Below are 8,207 nucleotides of genomic sequence, written 5' to 3' on the forward strand. Positions count from 1 at the left end.
CGGGACTGTCCATGGATCTTGTTTACGTTACTTACATATCTAACGGGCTTGGTATTGAGGCTGAGAATAAACAACAAGTACTTGGTATTTAGTGCCTCACGTCTCTCCAACAACCTGACACAAATCATTAATGAGATTTAAAGTTGATTTTAAAATTAAATAAAACACTAAGTGATACATATAAAAATTTACCTGTTCTCCGTGATTCGTTTTCCGATAATATCGAAAACTACTTTCCTGAGACTTTTTACCACCCCGAAGCGACCAGCCTACGAAGACTACATATAAATGACCTCAGTAAATCCAGAACATTTTTACTCATCTCAAACACTGAACACTCCGTTAAACTGGGTACATTCAAGTCACATTCTAAAATAATCGACGAAAACTGAGTTCCAAGAAAGTGCCCTGTAGTAAGTTATAATCATTACTTTAACAACACACACCGGTTTTAAGACCAAACTAATAATTAGTTGGATACAATGTGATGAGAAGAAACTCCTTTCTGTTGAACAAGCCGTGGTTACACCTCTCAGCCACCGTAGCGACCTTCATCCCTTCCAGTTTAATATATCAACTTTCTATAAAAACTCACTCGTTAACCATAGGTGTAGCGGTCAATAAAAAGCTCACAGACTTAATGTTTTGCCGGAAGGATAGTAATCCAACGAAAAAATTCCATAATCCTGGCCGTTTCATCGTCATAGATAATCATATTTTGTCTAATGTAAAATTGTGATTATTATCCATCCATAACCTTCATGTCCATAAACCTAATAGGCAGGGACGGTTTTCGTTATACATGAGTAAAACCCAACAAAACCAGACCCTATAAACCTACTGTGTGTGTTGGTACACGTTCTCGAAGTTTTGGTAAGGTTTAATGTTAGATTTTCTTAATGTTTCTGAATGTAAAATTATTACTGATATGATATTGAATTTGATGTTGTTGCTAGGGGGTAGCAACAGAGATCAGACATGTAACCCTGTAACAATTTTAGCTCTGTGCTTGCAATTATGTGTGACACCAACACTAACCATACCCTAACCAAACCAAAGTTTTAATCATACCTTGAAAATTTAAATTCTGGCGGATGGTGAATCAGATCCTGGTGTAGTTAACTGTGGTGAATACTCTTGGTTACATGTTTTAATTGACTTCACTTCAAGGACACTTGGAAGGTACTACGGTACCTCGTCGTACTTTTAATGTTCACCGAAAAGGATTCTACGCGTGAAATTTTCTTTAACCTTCAAATTAGGTTCACTACATCCGTTAACACTATTTATTTCCATTAATCAAATCTAAGTTATAGACACCAACACTTCACTTAGCATCAGTGACAAATATCCTCTAATCTCATGCAGGTCATCACCTTTTAACATATTTCCTTAACTTTAACCTTCCGTTGGAATTACTCCAGCACTTCACAACGCAGACATACACTTATATCAGTGCTATAACACCAGAAAGGCTAATCAGTTTTAAGGCAATTGTCAAAAATGGAAGGAATAATGGACACGTCCACCTTGACTAAGTACTGGACACGACTAGCGAGTGATGTGGCTGTCAGCTGCCCCATACTGTACATTGCCATATCATGAAATTTATTTATTTTAATTCTCTATCGTATAAATCGTTGTTGATGTTAGAATAATGACGTATGTCAACTATATTCTAATTTATCTTATTACTCTAAAATAAAACCTTGGTGAGCTTTATTGGAGTAATAAGAAATAAACAAAGCGAACTATCAAACAAGCACTGGAACGACTCTTTCTGATATAAATAAATACAATTGTAAAGAGAGGTTCGAGAGTTTTTTTTATACTTAGAATGTGGGAGGTTGGAGTCATAGACCATGTTTTCTATAGACTTTATTACTTATAACAGCGTCAGCTGGGCACAACCATCAGGCGCACCAGGACAAGCCCCCCCACTCAACATGGAAAACATATCGTACGATGGTACACTCATAAATTTATTCTTAGCGTCAGCTGGTGACTGGCAACCGGGCACAGCCAAAGACAAGCACCCCACCCCCCACCTCAACGTGGGAAAACATATCGTACGATGGTACAATCTTACAAAAATCAATAAATAAAACACGAAAATGATCATAAACGCGTAACTCAAGATAGGTGGAGGGAGGAGAGGCAGTCCACACACCACCTCCTCCATCTTCATTTATCATCATCTTAATAAATACGTATAAGGAAATCACACACACACACACAAAACACTAAAGACTGTTGATATGCAGTTTTATTTTGACTTGTTTTTTGAGGACACATTTTTTCTGTAATTATCACAACTTTACAGGTGTATTTACTTTTTATTTTTATCCTCTTCGCCACTGATCGGCTTGTTAGCCGCTTGGGCGATCGGTCACGTCTCTTCATTCATATTCTTCACCAAAAGATCGGCTCCCTAGCCGCCCGGGCGATCGGTCACGTCTCTGTCACGCACTGTTGGCAAATACTGGGCATGCACCGGCTCCTGAATGTACCTGAACCCGCTCCAGTGTTGGTCAAGTCTTGTCTTGAAAGAGCTCACACTCGGTGCCGTCACAACACTCTCTGGTAGATTGTTCCAAGAGTTTACAACTCTCACTCCGAAAAAGTTTGCCCTCACAGTTTTCTGGACTTGCGACTTCTTCAATCTTGAGCTGTGACCCCTTGTGGGGCGAGCATCCGCCAGCTCCAAGTAAGGACACTCGACTGAGTAATGCCCCTTGAGATGCTTATACACCTCAACTAGGTCCAATCTCTCAGGGTAGCTGAGGTGCCGAAGTGCAGGCACCAGTTTGGTGGCCCTCCTTTGAACATTTTCAACCAACTGACAGTCCCTAGCATATCTCAGGGACCAGATGGGGTGACAGTACTCCAGATGGGGAAGCACTTCACTGCTGAAGATCGTCACGAGGGACGGACCTTCTTATAAGACCCAATAATTTATTTGCCTGATTTACCTTCTTCTCACAATAGCCCGAGAACTTCAGCAAATTGTCAACATACACACCTAGGTCCTTCTCTCACACAGTCTCAACTAGTGCAGTTTCTTCATCCCGTTGGGACATATGATACGCCTCCTTACCGTTGGTACGCCCCAGGTGCATCCTCTAACACAGAGGTCCTTCTGCAGCTCTTCACGGTCAGCTTGGTTCTTAATTTCCCAAAATAACTTGGCACTATAGGCAAACATTTGTATGGAGGAGTGTGTGTGGTATGAGGAACTCCAGAGACAACCATTTTGTGATTTAGAATATTATTGATATGGATATGTATTTTTGTAAGCTTCGAGGAGGAAAACGTCAATATGTTTTGTGAATCCGCCCTAGAACGAATATGGGGGGAGAGACGCCATGCCGTTGTTTACATCCCGGGGGCCCAGTAGCAGGTGTGTCTTGCTCTGTTAGTGTGTGTTTGATAGATTGAGCATAATAAATGTTATATGAAGAATGTGATGATCTCGTGGAGGTAGTTTGTAAGCCAGAATAAGGCTAATTCTAGCGTTGCTCTCCAGACATTCACCCTGTGTTACACTGTTGGTTGGGTTTATTATGTATTGTTTAATTCCTACTACTGTGTGGTACCCATATGTGAATATGACAACAGTTGATGCTTGTTTTGTAACATAGATATTGTGTCGGAAAAAGTGGAGTTTGGGGGTCGGGCCAGTCTCTATTGGAATTAATCCCATATGTTCTGTTGTTTACTTTATGCGGTTTTCACTTCCTGCGGTACCCTGTGGGTTCAATTGACCGCGTAAATTGGGGTACTACTGTACCTTATAAGTCTTCTTGGTACTGGTGGTTCGAGTAGTTTATATTTCAAGTTCTCAACTGCACTCGCCTCAAAATGCAAAACTAGTTGAAGAATTGTTAGCACCTCTTCCATCATGTCCTTCCTTCCCCAACTCCTTGGCTTTTATAGAGTTGAAGCAGCTTAATAATCTCAACAAAGATATTCTTTTTGACTGCTACAAAGTAAGTTTACTTGGCCTTTTTATAGTTTGCTCTCAGATTTTCTTACCAAGGTACAATTATATTATTTACCTTCTTTACTTAATGGCCACCCTTACTACAGGGGTCCACGCTCACGAAAGAAGGTTCATGAGCTGTGTATGATCTCTCCATAATTTTTTATAGTCTTGTCAAGGGCTATTTCAAAGCCCAGTACTCTTCCTCATTCCATAGCTTGAGCTGGTACATTGCTCCATAAGTCTACCACCCGGTATGAAGAATTATATTTCCTTACAGTCATCCTAGCAAGCTTGAAGTTATGTTCCCTTGTGTTGGTGGTGCATGACATCATAAACAAAATGGCCAAGGAGTGGCTGATATGGAAATAGGTATTAAAACACAATTACATTTGGCCACATGCTCATAGACTGCAGATTGAGAGTAGACAAATTCTAGCAAGTTGTAAAGTAGCAAACAATGGTTGGAATTCCTTCCAAGTGTAGCTCTGCTACTGCTTTCACTACATTTCCTCGAAAGGAGTGATACTGGCGAGTTATCCCACTTCTTTGGGAAAATACTAGTCCACCAAAGGGTTGTGCCACAATAAAATTTGCATAGGTGTCCAGGGAGGGATCACAAACATATGACCATCTTCTAAGAGGTAAATGCTCTAAAAATTAATGCTTACATACCATTCACTCATGTTATCTTTAAACACAGTAATACATAATCTCCCAACATAAACAACTTCATTTAATTTGTGATGCGAACAGATTAAGTGACAGATGCAGGTCAATAATATAAAGATGCCAAGTAAGTACAGTTGGTCCTCACATTACGCGGTTAATGTAACCCGGAGGGTCCCGCGGAAAGTGAGGCGGGCAGCGCGTGGGGAAAATCTAAAAATAGCGTCGCGCCGGACACTCTCCGTGTAATGGCGTTCGCGACCGCGGAATGTGAATTGTTAGGTTCTGGCAAGGCACCGCGGTAACGGTGAAACGCGGAATGCGAGACCGCTTAATGTGAGGACCAACTGTAAGTGTTTATTAAATTGTTCGTGTGGCTCCAAACCAATACAAGTGAATTACAGTTTAATGACTAGAGGTATATACACAATGTATCCACCGAACAGGTAGCAGTTTGCTTTTAAGCACCTAAGAAAGTAACTTCCAAGATTTAAAAGCAGATCTTTATAACATTCTTCTTCCAAACAAAATAATAAGATCCATCACATTAAATAATACTTTCATGACAACAACAAAATCATAAATCCAAATTCTTGCTCTTGGTGAAGTCTCAATATCTTAGGACAAAATTACTGTTCTAATAAAACAAAAAACAAAGACAGTGCAAGTACTGGATTTTCTTCAACAAAGTTTACCCATAACAAACCCCCAAAAAGTATTAGATGGGAAGCACCACCACAAACAAATCCCCAATAAACAACTAACACTAACTATTGATAAGCTCATATCAAACTACTGTACCTCAGGAATCATTTGTTATATATTCAAAATATACTTACACAACATACCAGTTCAAGCATAACAACAAATGTAAAACTTGATTGTCTAATAACATTTAATTTTTGTATGTAAACATAATACTCACAGGTTATGTTTGTAATGTATGACATTACAAATTTATGAGAACATTATACATTTGTTTTCTGGAGAAGATATATGGACATTTTCGTGTTATTAACTTACTCAACACAAACTGACAAGCAGGCCCGTCCTTTGGGGGGGGCGACAGCCCGAGGGCCAGCACTAGACCCAGTGACCTCGGACACATTACCTGTTGACTGGTTAATCTGACCTGACGGCTTACGCCACCATCGCAACCGTGACCTTACCATCCATAGCGACAGTCCCATGGGGGTTGGTGGGGCCCCGCACCTCCCTAGGGACGGCCCTGCTGACAAGCATACTAGTCCACTTGACTGAACTTCAGTACAGGTAGTTACCTACACCATTAACACAGTATGTCTTCAAGGAATGTGATACTGCCAACACGCATGAGCAGACAATGATTAAGTATTGGGTCAAAACTTACTAAATAGTTAGTTGTGTTGTCCAAAATAATGAAGAACAACCGATTATATGAATTCGCATACATTACAGAAACCCCACAATTCAGGATGTCGCTATTACCTAGACGTCTGAGCGTGCAGGATATATCGGCTTAACAAAGAATCTGGGAAGTTGGACGTACACAACAGGTACTAATGCACCCTGTATAAGCACTCTGAATCTTGGACAAACAAATACTGTACCATGGCAGGATGTACAGTCGGCCACAGGAATAGGCATACACCTATGGTTCGTGTTTGAGACAAAATATCTGGTAACACAGTCCTGAACAGAACAGACAAAATTACAAAATGACCTGTAAGTTATGTTTTATTCCTAAATATATGTTACAAATACATTTGTAATATATTGTATCCAATGGTAGTAAACTTGTTGCCCAATGGGGTTGCAGTTATCGTACAGCTCCCTCCTCCACTTTTTCTCTTACCCTACTTTTTTTTACTGATGTTTGGATAGTTAGAGATAACAGGTGGGGAGAGCCGAGTTTCACCTTGCATCTGGATGCGCAGTTTCAACGTTACTGGACCATTTTTGGACCTTACAGCAACAGTGTGTATACTTATTCCTGTGGCCGACTGTACATTCACAATTGCCAAATATTTGTTTTTTCTAATTTCAAACTTAAAACACCTACAAAAAAGGACTACAAAGGGACACAAAGACAAATAATTTCTCTGAAAATCAAATCAAGGTCACTTAATGACAGATGATTAATTAAAGACTTCCAATGTTCTACTTGTTACTAAAATATTTCAGCAGTACTGTCAATCAGGCACATCAAATCTGATCCATTAAGGTTTTGGTCCAAACACTATTGTAGTTCTTATAAATAATCACTATTGAACCATTAAGAAAAACCTTGCAGAAATATACAAAGAAACCAGAACAAATACTGTACGCTCAAGTACTGTAGTGAAGACTACTGTATTACATAAATCATCTTTTGGAGACAGTAAAGTAGATTAAATTATAATTACGTATATCTTTATAAATTTAGCAATGCTAGAATATTATTATCAAATATCTCTCTAACCAAGTGGTGTTTTTATAAACACACTTGTATACTACTTTACCCCATAAGAGAGCTTTATCACAGGATATACCATGATCATTATTAATTCAAATTTTGAGTTAACTTAGATTAAATATGCTGTATACGTGCTTATACTTTTCTATGTATGGTATGATAGAACACATTTTTTCATGCAAGCCATACAGGACAATGGGATACAATATGATCCTAAACACCAAATTATGGAATAAAATAAAATAAATTACAAGGAGACTTTAAAGGCAAGCACACTTTGCAAAAAGCTTAGGTAGAAGGCCCAAAGAGAATAACCAAGACCCCATCAACAATTTTGTTCTATGAATAATTTGAACTGACCTGCAAGGACATTAGCTATAAATTGGTCAATTTGGCTGGCATCTGGTTAAGAACAAAATCCCTGGGCATGTCCACTATAAGAAGCTTTCATTGAACCTGTCATCATATACAGTAAATACTAATTGAAACTTTCTACAGGAACACAAATAAACATCTTAATACACAGTCTGTGGTGATATTTATGTTGGTGGTATTGTAGAGTTTGGTTATAAGTAAGTGCAGTGGTGGTAGTGTAAGGCAATGGTGTAGCTTGGTGGTGATGGTGTAGGACTTATGTTGGTGATGAAGGTTGTTGATGTAGGGGGGTGGTGGTGGTACGGGTGTGGTGGTGGTATGGGTGTGGTGGTGGTATTGGTGTGGTGGTATTGGAGTGGTGGTGGTGGTGGTATTGGTGTAGTGTTGGTGGTGGTATTGGTGTAGTGTTGGTGGTGGTATTGGTGTAGTGTTGGTAGTGGAGTTGGGTGTCAGTTAAGGTAGGGTACTGGTGTAAGTGGTGATGGTGTCAGGCGATGGTGGTGGTTATGCAAGGTGATGAGAGCAGTGTAGGGTATTGTAGTGGAGTGGCAGTAGTAATGAGAATAATACTTGGCACCTTGTTAAGTTAAAAATAAAGTGAAGGTTACACAACAATATTCACACAAATATTTTAAGTAACCTATCAACTTCCTAGAGTACCCCCACTTTTGTCTGCTTAAAAGGCAACTATTTACATCTTGCATGTTACATTTCTACTTTACGTAGCATACAGCAAAATAAGAAAGA

This window comes from Homarus americanus, unplaced genomic scaffold (assembly GCF_018991925.1).
Source record: "Homarus americanus isolate GMGI-L3 unplaced genomic scaffold, GMGI_Hamer_2.0 scaffold48016, whole genome shotgun sequence".
Taxonomy (NCBI): domain Eukaryota; kingdom Metazoa; phylum Arthropoda; class Malacostraca; order Decapoda; family Nephropidae; genus Homarus; species Homarus americanus.